Consider the following 13160-nt stretch of genomic DNA (forward strand, 5'->3'; position numbering starts at 1 on the left):
TGACTTTTTACAGTAATTAGATTAAATTTGGTTTTTGATTTTTCTACATTTATTCAATTTCTCTAACTTCTTGACTTTTTCCTATTTACGTTTTTGATATTGATTAAGTTTTAATTTTTGATTTTTATCCGAATTCTCCGGTTTTGTAACTTTTTCCGATTAATACTCGGTAAGTGATAATCCTATTTTTCTAAATTATACAATTGTTTATTTTTACTAGGTTAGACCTTTTTCTATATTTAGTTGTAATTACTATTTTTACATTTTCACTTATTGGACTCCTTTTCCAATTTTTCAATTCTTTATGAATTTGAACTTTTTCAGAAGCTTTTGAAGTCATTAGTTTTATTCCATTTATCCGATTTTTCTCGGTTATTGGATTTCTACGATTCAGTCTATTCGACTTGTTAATCTAGATTGATTTTTGGATTCTATTTTTATAGTTTTACTTTTCCGATTTAACCGGATTTACAACACTTTCTAATTTTTGATCTTTTATCATTTCGGGATTTTTCCTTTTACAGAAGTTAGAGAAATAATTATTTTATTTGAGAACTTTTCCAATTTTGATTTTCTTTCAATTTTGATTGAAGAAAAGAGACTTTCAACACCATTTTATTTTATGTTTTTCTTCCCCTTGAGGAGATCAAGCGAGGCAACAATTAGGGACATTTTCACAAGGCTGAACTGTGGGTTGAGATTACAACAGGGATTGCGTTGAAGTAAGGAAAATTGAGGACAGTTTAGGTTTAATAATCAGGATATTGATTTATGGTTTTAGAAGTTCAGTTTAATGTTTTTTAGGGATTAATTGATTGATGATTTATGTATATGCTTTGCTTTGCTAAAATTGCCTACAATAAATTTATAAAAAGTAAATTCTAAATTCTCCTTGAGTTATTTCCCTGTGTGGCATAATATGTTGGTGAATGTAAAACGTTAGGTTTATTGTGTGCATAACATCAAAAGTCTCAAGGTCCTGAAAGTATTTTAGCCTTATCCACCTACCATTTTTATGTCCCGAAAGCCTTTTTCCTGGCTTTTAAATTATTACCTGTCATGTAACAAGTGCACTAATCCATGTGGAACAGCTACCAAAAACCAATGGACTGGTATTAACTGACCACAGAGTGGGTTTCTCCTGGCAGTTCTGGTACCAGGGTTAGCGGGGCAGAGGTTGGGATTAAAGGTAGTTAGAAGACAGGCGAGTGTTCCAAAATAAGTTCAGCTGAGTAGTACCTCTTCGGGTTAGTTCGTGAGGGTAAGACCCCAGTTCAGACACAAGAGGTCAGGACCCATTTAAACGGAGAGCTGAACCACGGTTAGTAGTACCGGAGGATTAAACAACCAGTAAAACCCATGGAGTTGGGTCAATGACAGTGGATGGACACACTTGGATTATGTTCAGTTCATGATCTCTGTGCTGCAAAAGTCACTTTTTTTTCAGTTTTCTCTGTTTCTGATAAATAATCCTCAACTTTAGTCTGAGGATTTATGAACATCTACATGATCAGTGAATTAAATATAGGGAAAATACCTGGTTTTCACTGAAAATTGTAAAATACAGAGGATATAATTATAATAAATAATGATAAATCACCTATAAAGGTTAAATAAAGAAAAAAAATTCATTTGGGGACTGCCACAAAAGTCGCCTTGGGTCTTTATTGGTGAATCTGTGTTAAAGGGTTAAAGTATATAGATTATGCATCACATTTAGACAATATTCATATAAATAGACAAATGGAGATCTTTTAGATTCACACATATAGTTTCCACTGAATTTTTATGCTAGAAATATCATACTGAGATGATGGATGGTTTCATTTTAGTTGCTTATAGTTACACAGGGGTAGGCAACCTGTTGGCTCTTGGGCCCTTTTCCAGTGCTCAATGTAGCTGTGGAAATGAATGACACTTTTTTTTTTTTTTTTTTACACATTTTGCCATTATTGTTGCAACCATAAAGTGATTCTGATGTTATGCAGTTGTAAAAATGTAGACTACACTCCAAATGATTAAAAATAAATAAATATAATAATAATAATAATAATAATAATAATAGTAGTAGTAGTAAAAGTAGATTACTTTTTAATTTTAAGACACTGAAGGTATTCATCTGGGTTCTTCATTGCTAAGAAAGTCTTCACATACCAGTCGGTTATTGAATGAAAATAGTGACAAATATCGGTTTCTTTAGCTCTGTAATTCCTTTGTGCTTCTGTAAATACACTGAAACTTTGGTTTATTCTCCACGTGAGGCTAATGACGTTCATTTTGTATTCTGTTAACTGAATTTATACTTCTCTTTTTTCTTTTGTTCAGACAAGATATAGTCAAGCAGGCAACATCTAAAAACTATACTTTGTCTGAACAAAAGAAAAAAGAAAAGTATAATTATTCTCCACATATTCAGTACAAACTAATCCTGAAGAGCTTCTTAAAACAGTTACTACTTTGAAGAAAGATAGAAGGATATCTTTTGGCTCCAGCAGTTTTGGTTTTTCTATTCTGTCCTAAAATGACTCTTTAGATTGCAAGGTTGCCGACCCATGAGTTTACACATTGGCTAATTGGAGTTATTAGTATAAATACATAAAGACTGGAAAAGGCGATGTTGCTAAGTTTCTTATTAATATCTATATATAAAAGCCAAGTGGCCTGTGTGTGAATGTGTGTCTGGGATTCACACAAAATCCATACAGAACTGACTGTTGCACTTTGGCATACTTGTGTATTTTTGGTCAGGAACAGACTAGTGAAAACTGCAAGTTAATAGAACAAATATTTTGGGAGATATTAGTATTATGGAATACAAAAGCCTTACAATCACGTTGCTATGGCCAGAATGCTTTGGCGGTGACTGCTGGACAAATGCGGTACAGCATGTATAATACACAACAGCATAAAAACTACCACATCTAGAACCTGTGGATGCCACACAGGTCAGCGCACTAGTGTGTATTAGTGTCACATTAGGTGTTTATTGGTCACATCACATCTGAATGTCTTCTTCTGAGTCATGATTCTGTTATTCAATTACAAAACCATTAACTCTAAAAGAACTATTAACTTACAACACGTTTGATAGAACAGTATAAGTATGAGATGTTCTGTCAATCTAATGTAGGCAGTGACCCCATACATAACCATTAGTCTACAGGGTGGGGAAGCAAAATTTACAATGAACATTAGTTGTTTTTTCTCAGCAGGCACTACGTCAATTGTTTTGAAACCAAACATATATTGATGTCATAATCATACCTAACACTATTATCCATACCTTTTCAGAAACTTTTGCCCATATGAGTAATCAGGAAAGCAAACGTCAAAGAGTGTGTTGAATTGCTGATGCCATCGTCACACCAAAGGAGATTTTCAAAAATAGTTGGAGAGTGTCCTAAAGACTGTTATAACTGAACCAAGCAGAATGACTCATGAGCAAACTATTAACCAGAATAGTCTGGAAAGATACTATTAAAGAAGAATGGGCGAAGTTGTCACCCGAATATTTGAGGAACACTTGCACAAGTTTCAGGAAGCGTGTGAAGGCAGTTATTGAAGAAAGAAGGAGGACACATAGAATAGAACATTTTCTATTATCGGAAATTTTCTTTTGGCAAATAATTCTCAATGACTTTCAATAAACTAATTGGTGCATACACTGTCTTTCAATCCCTGCCTCACAAATTGAAATTTTGCATTCCCCCCCTGTCTCTGTGTAAAGTCCATTTGTGAGAGGATTTTGTGTTGCTAGATGAGATGAGATTACATTAGATTAGATGAGATGAAATTATATTAAATATATTAGCTTAGATTACATTAGATTACATGAGATTAGATTAAATTAGATTAGATTAGATTAGTTGAGATTAGATTAGATTAGATTAGACTTTACTGATCCCACAACAGGGAAATTTAATGGTCAAGGCTGCAACAAAAGAAAAGTGTACATAAATGAAGTTTGAACAAAAAACTATTAAAGAAATAGAATAAAATAATAATAATAATAATAATAATAATAATAATAATAATAATAATAATAATAATAATATATTATTATTATTATTATTAATAATAATATAATATAATATAATATAATATAATAATAATATAATAAATAATAATAATAATAATAAACTTGACAGACTATTTACATATTCATAACTACTGGTAAATCTGTGAACTTGAACATAAAGTGTCGTCCCAAATAACAGCTGATGAGTTCTTCTTGTGTAGATTTCCAGTTGAGTGTCTTACTTTGTCTCCCGCTGTTAAAGACGTGGCCTTTTCTGTGACCTTCCAGTGCTTCCTGCTGATCACCACTTCACATGAGCAGCAGCGTCAGTCCTGACCTGCAGGGGTTTGGAGATGGAGGAAAATAAAACTTGAGAAGGTGAAGATCCTGCACATTTTCTTTGTGTGAAAACTGAATACATCAAAATATGAGTGTTTGTGTGTTTCATATGTTCTTATAATACATCTTATTTATTATGATGTATTATATCATGTGATTATGAATAATGTATTATAAAGTGTATTATTATATAATGTATACATAATTATTTTATAATGTTGTTATAACACTGTAATGTATGAATATATTATTATATTATATGATTATGAATAATGTATTATGATATACAATGTATATAGTGTAATATATAATATGTGGAGTAATAAGAGCTTTAAGAATGCTGCTATGAAATATGATACGATGAATAATCTTATTATACTGTATGTGGGGAGTACAGTGTATTTGTGTAACTATGGTCCTATTGCAGATTGTATGTAGACATGTATAATATGTGTTTTGTCTGAAGGCTTAGACAGAGTTTATTTTTGATCTGTGTAATATTTTTGTACTTATTTTGTGGAGCAAAAAGATGAGAAAAAGAGGATGTAAGGGGGCAGGAGGATATAAGTTACACATCATCCTGTTCCTTTCTGAATATATATTTTTTTCTTTACTGTTTTTGGTTTTAAATGCTGATATGTGAAATAAAAATAAACCAAACCAAAACCCACATCTGTGTTCCAGTGGATTCCAAAATGATATTGTTACATATATAACCAACAGATCTTAATCTGAGAGCTTATGAACATATATTCACTGATTTTGCTGTAATACAAGCTAAAAAGATAATCACCCTCAAGTTGAAGAAAACAGACGCACCTACAACTGGAGTTTGGGTCAAATCTATGAAACTGTGTCTGACAATAGAGAGAGCATCATATATAACTGAAAAATCAAGTGGGTTTGTATGAGGATATCTGGAAACTATTTAATGGATTAGTTGAAAAAGCAGATATAGGGGAGCTTATTCAGGAGGGAAAAGATTCCAAACTTTGGAATATGAAGGAAACATGGTTAGGAGTGTGTAAACAAGGCTGGAAATTTTGATTTCAAGTTGTGTTTTTATAATCCTTTGATTTCCTGGAGGGGTATCACAGAATGTCATTCACTAAAGAGATATTTATTCATTCATTCATTCATTCATTTGTATTTTTTGTATGAAGCTAAGATCTGGGAACAAAACACATGTTAGGAGAGAACTGTATAGTTGAGGGGAGGGAATGGGGGGTGTTGAATCAAAAGTTGCTGTGCACTGTAATACTGGGTGATAAAGTCTGTATGTGAAATGAAAATCAATAAAGATATTGTTTGAAAAAAAAAAAAAATCCTAGACAGGGTGGGGAAGCAAAATTTACAATATTTTGAGGCAGGGATTGAAAGACAGTGTATGACCAATTAGTTTATCGAAAGTCATGAGAATTTATTTGCTACAAGAAAATGTACATAATAGAAAATGTTTTTATTCTATGTGTCCTCCTTCTTTCTCAATAACTGCCTTCACACGCTTCCTGAAACTTGCGCAAGTGTTCCTCAAATATTCGGGTGACAACTTCTCCCATTCTTCTTTAATAGTATCTTCCAGACTTTCTGGTAATAGTTTTGCTCATAGTCATTCTCTTCTTTCCATTCTAAACAGTCTTTATGGACACTCCAACTATTTTTGAAATCTCCTTCGGTGTGACGAGTGCATTCAGCAAATCACACACTCTTTGACGTTTGCTTTCCTGAGTACTCATATGGGCAAAAGTTTCTGAAAAGGTATGGATAATAGTGTTAGGTATGATTATGACATCAATATATGTTTGGTTTCAAAACAATTGATGTAGTGCCTGCTGAGAAAAAACAACTAAATGTTCAGTGTAAATTTTGCTTCCCCACCCTGTACATTGGGCGTTAATGGGTTAATAACACAGAGCTCCTGCGTTGTGTAGATGTTAAAACTTTATTTTAGTTATCTCTTCATTTTGTGACCCTGGCAGTGACTGTTGTGTGTCTGAGTGTGTGTGTGTGGGTGTGTGTGTTCATAGTAATGCTTCATCATCTCAGTCTGCTTCTCACCAGCGGCCCACACAGCATGATAAATCACTGCCCGCCTGTGGAGTTCACAAAGCAGTCAGGCGAAACCAAACAGGAGGGTATGAATGTAGATGTGGAAAAGCCTGCAAAAGTCCAAGGAACTGTTGATGGATGGTATGTGTAAGAACCAAAACATGTGGGAAAATGCACCAGAGAAACAGAAATAAGATCCACACTTTTATGCAAATGATGGATGAGTTATCAGTCCAAAGGTCTGATATCCCCTGGATGTCTGAGCGGGTTTTACAACAAAGGCACAAAAACAGATGCTTTGTATATCTGCACATGAGGAGAGTGCACAACTGTCCTGTTTGTCCTGTGTTTTTGTTTTGGACTTGACTGGAATGCAGAAATAAACACCTACGATGATGTTTGTAAAACCACTGGTGTTATTTTAACTATGAAAATATTACGTTATTGTTGAAGTGATTACTTTTGTTGCATGTTATATTCTACACAACCTAGCCACAAAAAGCACTGGTACACACTTCATATTTCTTTGCAGCCTTTAGCTTCAATAACCCCCACCCACCCACCCCCCCACCCCAAATGGGAGGCAAGGGGTATGGTTTTTGGTTCAGTTTGTTTGTTTGTTTGTTTGTTTGTTAACACTTTAACGGCAAAACTACTGGTTGAATTCATGCCAAATTTGGCTTATAGATTACCAGTGACCCAGAATAGATGTGATTACATTTTGGAATTTTTTTTTAATGAATTTTTAAAATATTTTTTCTCCATTTATTTATAATGGGTGAAAATTCAAATCACTCTAAAAACGTCAATTTTAACCCGATTTACTTAAAACATTGCAGAGATATAGACATTCATTTTAGACATCACTCTGCAAAATATCAAAGTGGTTGCTTGTTTTTGAAAATTGTGTTAAATTTTAAACCCCCCCCCCCCCCCCCCCCATTTACTTATAATGGGTGAAATTTCAATTTGTAAGTTGTAATGCACATGTGTAAATGATAAACTGATAATCTGAGGCAGAATATTGCTAAAATTGCAGTTGTTTTTCTTAAGACGTTTCCAGTTGTTCATGTTATTCCGATTTTTGTAAATGTTAACATTATCATAATTTAATTTTACTTTTTTCACTCTTATTATTTTCCTGGTCCGGCCCACTTGAGATCATATTGGGCTGAATGTGGCCCCTGAACTGAAACAAGTTTGACACCCCTGATATACAGACCTGATCAAAATCTTAAGACCAGTTGAAAAATAGCTAGAATTTACCTTTTGCACATTTGGATCTTAATGAGGCTTTAAGTAGAGCTACAATATACAAAAGCAAGAAGGGGGAGTGAGACAAAAAGCACTTTGAAAAAGTAATTTATTGAAAACAACAAGTAAACTGAAATAGGCTGTTTATCAGCTGATCAAAAGTTTAAGACCGCAGGCTATAAAAGCCAAAATCTGCTCAAAATTCTCATTTTCTGTCGGGCATTCACACGGTCATGCCCTCCTGATGGCTAAAGCTAAGAAGCTTTCTCTTCTTGAACGTGGTCGGATCGTCGAGCTGCATAAGCGAGGCCTCTCGCAGCGTGCCATTGCTGCTGAGGTTGGACGCAGTAAGACAGTCATTCTAAATTTTTGGACAGATCCTGAGCATTATGGAACAAAAAAGTCAAGTGGTAGACCCAAAAAAATTACACCTGCGCTGAGCCAGGAGGATCCGATTGACTGTCCGTCAAGACACAGGGCGGTCCTCGACCCAAATTAAGGCCCTTACCGGTGCCGACTGCAGCGCAATAACCATCAGACGGCATCTGCAGGAAAAGGGTTTCAAAAACAAAAAACGAATTCAAAGACCTCGTCTCCTACAACGAAAAAAGTTTTATTCTCTGATGAGAAAAAATTTAACCTTGACGGTCCAAATGGCTTCCAACGTTACTGGCATGACAAGGAGATCCCACCTGAGATGTTTTCTACCCGGCACAGTGGAGGGGGGTCCATCATGATCTGGGGTGCTTTTTCATTCAGTGGAACACTGGAGCTTCAGGTGGTGCAGGGTCGTCAAACGGCGGCTGGTTACGGGCAGATGTTGCAGCGGGCATCCCTCATGACTGAGGGCCCTCGTCTGTGTGGTAACAGCTGGGTTTAAAAACAGGACAACGCTGCAGTTCACAATGCTCGCTTGACCAAGGACTTCTTCAGGGAGAATAACATCACTCTTTTGGACCATCCCGCATGTTCCCCTGATTTAAATCCCATAGAGAACATTTGGGGATGGATGGCAAGTGAAGTTTATAAAAATGGCCATCAGTTCCAGACAGTTGATGCCCTTCGTGAAGCCATCTTCACCACTTGGAGCAATGTTCCCACCAGCCTCCTGGAAACACTCGCATCAAGCATGCCCAAACGAATTTTTGAAGTGATTAACAAGAACGGTGGAGCTACTCATTACTTAGTCCTACTGAGAAAATTTTATGTTCTGGTTTGGAGAGTTTTTTGTAATTTTTTGAGCGATGGTCTTAAACTTTTGATCAGCTGATAAACAGCCTATTTCAGTTTACTTGTTGTTTTCAATAAATTACTTTTTCAAAGTGCTTTTTGTCTCACTCCCCCTTCTTGCTTTTGTATATTGTAGCTCTACTTAAAACCTCATTAAGATCCAAATGTGCAAAAGGTAAATTCTAGCTATTTTTCAACTGGTCTTAAGATTTTGATCAGGTCTGTATATGATCATACATGAGAGACGTTGCATGTTTTTGGACTTTATTCTAAGGCTGAGTCCCTGCAGGTTTGATGTACAGTCTGCTGTCAGTGAATACAACCATGAAGGTGAGTGAAAATTACAGTCCAGTTGGAGGGTTTGTTCTCAGACAGGCACCTGCAGAAGACCACTTCCTGTTGAAGCCTGTGCAAAAGAACAAGCAGGGTTACATCAGCCGAAAGCTCCTCACTTGTTTAAAAAAGGTTAAAAAAAAAAAAAAAAAGCAGGATTTTTAGAGGCGGATTAACAGGATTTCAGTGAGCTCCCTACAGTATTTACATTCCACCAGTCGGAATAAAAACAATCCAGTAAAACAGCAGCTAATGCAAACAGAACTGAGCTGGCCTCTGTTTGTGGCAGATAAAGGTCCTGACCACTAACTGGTCCATGACTGGAGCTGCAGCGTTCAACTCTCAGCTTCTGGAAGTGAACACCGCTACGATATTTTCTAAATGTGTTATTCCTTTGTTCTTCCGTTGAGGAAAGTTTATCATTCTTTTATTTTGCAGTTGTTCCAGATGGGTGTCTGTTTACATGGAATGAGTGAAGATTTGTTTATTTTAAGAAATTCCCACCAGGCTGTCTGAGTGGAGCTGATGTTCACACTTTTAGAACATTTATGATGTTTAACGGTTGAACTAATGAATGGTAAGTCACAGATTACTAGATCATCACACATAGAAAAGAATAGAATAGAATAGAATAGAATAGAATAGAATAGAATAGAATAGAATAGAATAGAATAGAATAGAACAGGACAGAGAAGAATAGAATAGAATAGAATAGAATAGAATAGAATAGAATAGAATAGAATAGAGTAGTGTAGAGTAGAGTAGAGTAGTGTAGAGTAGAGTAGAGTAGAGTAGTGTAGTGTAGAGTAGAGTAGTGTAGAGTAGAGTAGAGTAGAGTAGAATAGAATAGAATAGAATAGAATAGAATAGAATAGAATAGAATAGAGTAGAGTAGTGTAGAGTAGAGTAGTGCAGAGTAGAGTAGAATAGAGTAGAGTAGTGTAGAGTAGTGTAGAGTAGAGTAGTGTAGAGTAGAGTAGTGTAGAGTAGAGTAGAGTAGTGTAGAGTAGAATAGAATAGAGTAGAGTAGAGTAGTGTAGAGTAGAGTAGAGTAGAATAACGTAGAGTAGAGTAGTGTAGAGTAGAGTAGAATAGAGTAGTGTAGAGTAGAGTAGAGTAGTGTAGAGTAGAGTAGAGTAGAGTAGAGTAGAATAGAATACAATAGAATAGAATAGAGTAGAGTAGTGTAGAGTAGAGTAGAGTAGAGTAGAGTAGAGTAGAATAGAGTAGAATAGAGTAGAGTAGAGTAGTGTAGAGTAGAGTAGAATAGAGTAGAGTAGTGTAGAGTAGAGTAGTGCAGAGTAGAGTAGAATAGAATAGAATAGAGTAGAGTAGAGTAGAGTAGTGTAGTGCAGAGTAGAGTAGAATAGAGTAGAGTAGTGTAGAGTAGTGTAGAGTAGAGTAGTGTAGAGTAGAATAGAATAGAATAGAATAGAATAGAATAGAGTAGAGTAGAGTAGTGTAGAGTAAAGTAGAGTAGAATAGAATAGAGTAGAGTAGTGTAGAGTAGAGTAGAGTAGAATAGAGTAGAGTAGAGTAGTGTAGAGTAGAGTAGAGTAGAGTAGTGTAGAGTAGAGTAGAGTAGCGTAGAGTAGTGTAGAGTAGAGTAGTGTAGAGTAGAATAGAATAGAGTAGAGAAGAGTAGAGTAGAGTAGAGTAGAGTAGAGTAGAGTAGAATAGAATAGTATAGAATAGAATAGAGTAGAATAGAGTAGAGTAGAGTAGTGTAGAGTAGAATAGAATAGAGTAGAGTAGAGTAGTGTAGAGTAGAGTAGAGTAGAATAACGTAGAGTAGAGTAGTGTAGAGTAGAGTAGAATAGAGTAGTGTAGAGTAGAGTAGAGTAGTGTAGAGTAGAGTAGAGTAGAGTAGAGTAGAATAGAATACAATAGAATAGAGTAGAGTAGTGTAGAGTAGAGTAGAGTAGAATAGAGTAGAATAGAGTAGAGTAGAGTAGTGTAGAGTAGAGTAGAATAGAGTAGAGTAGTGTAGAGTAGAGTAGTGCAGAGTAGAGTAGAATAGAATAGAATAGAGTCGAGTAGAGTAGAGTAGAGTAGTGTAGTGCAGAGTAGAGTAGAATAGAGTAGAGTAGAGTAGTGTAGAGTAGTGTAGAGTAGAGTAGTGTAGAGTAGAATAGAATAGAATAGAATAGAGTAGAGTAGAGTAGAGTAGTGTAGAGTAAAGTAGAGTAGAATAGAATAGAGTAGAGTAGAGTAGTGTAGAGTAGAGTAGAATAGAGTAGAGTAGAGTAGTGTAGAGTAGAGTAGTGCAGAGTAGAGTAGTGTAGAGTAGAGTAGAGTAGCGTAGAGTAGAGTAGTGTAGAGTAGAGTAGTGTAGAGTAGAATAGAATAGAGTAGAGAAGAGTAGAGTAGAGTAGTGTAGAGTAGAGTAGTGTAGAGTAGAGTAGAATAGAATAGTATAGAATAGAATAGAATAGAGTAGAATAGAGTAGAGTAGAGTAGTGTAGAGTAGAATAGAATAGAGTAGAATAGAATAGAGTAGAGAAGAATAGAGTAGAGTAGAGTAGAATAGAGTAGAATAGAATAGTATAGAATAGAATAGAATAGAATAGAATAGAATAGAATAGAATAGAGTAGAGTAGTGTAGAGTAGAGTAGAATAGAGTAGAACAGAATAGTATAGAATAGAATAGAGTAGAATAGAATAGAATAGAAAAGAATAGAATAGCCTTTATTGTCATTGCACAAAAGTTACAATGAAATTGCTGTGGGGCTACTACTCTGCATCACATGATAATAATAAAAAAAGATACAAGATAATATTAGTATATATAAATAAATAAATAAATAACAGTGTGCTCTGTGTTGCTTGCTCTATATCTATCCGTGGCTCATCTCGATAACTAGGTTTGAGCCATTTGCAGATATACTGCAGCTTATTGGCTAGGAAATATTGGCCAAAGTTGGGAAGGTCTAAACCGCCCCTGTCTTTGGTCTGTTGCAACGTATTTAAACTGATACGTGACGGTTTGTTTTCCCAAAGAAATTTAGAGATGTGTGAGTCCAGTGACTTGAACCAACTAGAGGATGGTTTGATGGGTATCATGTAAAATAAATAGTTAATTTTAGGTAAAACCATCATTTTGACAGTGGCAACTCTCCCCACGAGTGATATGGGTAATCGCCTCCACCGCAGAAGATCATCCTCTGTTGTTGTTGAACATAGTTCAGCTTTATTAGTTCTGACAACCTGGGTGAAATATTTATACCTAGATATCTGATATTTCCTGAATGTATTGTAATATTGGGCACATCTTGAAAGTGACAGTTAATAGGCAGAGCTGTAGTCTTAGTCCAGTTAATGGAGTAATCTGATATTGATGAGTAGTTATTTCTAAGTGTGATCGTCTGGTAGAAAGATGCTCGTGAGTTCTGGAGAAAAAGTAATACATCATCAGCATAAAGACTCATTTTGTGATCTATGTTTCTGGTACGGATTCCTTTTATTTCTTCCTGTTGTCTAATGGCAGCTGCTAAAGGTTCGATAAAGATGGCAGAAAGTGAGGGGGAGAGTGGGAGGGGGAGGGGGAGAAAAAAAAATAAAGGAAGTGAACACCGAATGCACCATAGTGAGGCGGATCCAACTGATTCCCCAACGGCTGCTGTGTTCTCCCTCCAGCAGGCTCTCGCTGGCCTGGAACCTGGTCTCTGAGAGGATCCTCCACAAGTTCAGCGCTCATGGCAGTGTTACTTCATTTTGGATCCTGGAACCTGGTGAGAAGTTTCCAAAGCAGCTGCAGCACGAGGCCAAAAAGGACAAAGAGCTGGGCCAACATGTGTGCACGGTGGTGAAGTCTGAGCGTTTGGCGGCGGTCCATGAGGCCTACGGCGCCCTGAAAGCAGAGGGGAAGGGGGTGATTGTCTGAATTCGGTGCCTTTTGTGTCCCACAGGTTTACCTTAAATATTTTCACATACAGTA

The sequence above is a fragment of the Sphaeramia orbicularis genome, chromosome 17, assembly GCF_902148855.1.
Source record: "Sphaeramia orbicularis chromosome 17, fSphaOr1.1, whole genome shotgun sequence".
In the NCBI taxonomy this organism is placed as follows: Eukaryota; Metazoa; Chordata; class Actinopteri; order Kurtiformes; family Apogonidae; genus Sphaeramia; species Sphaeramia orbicularis.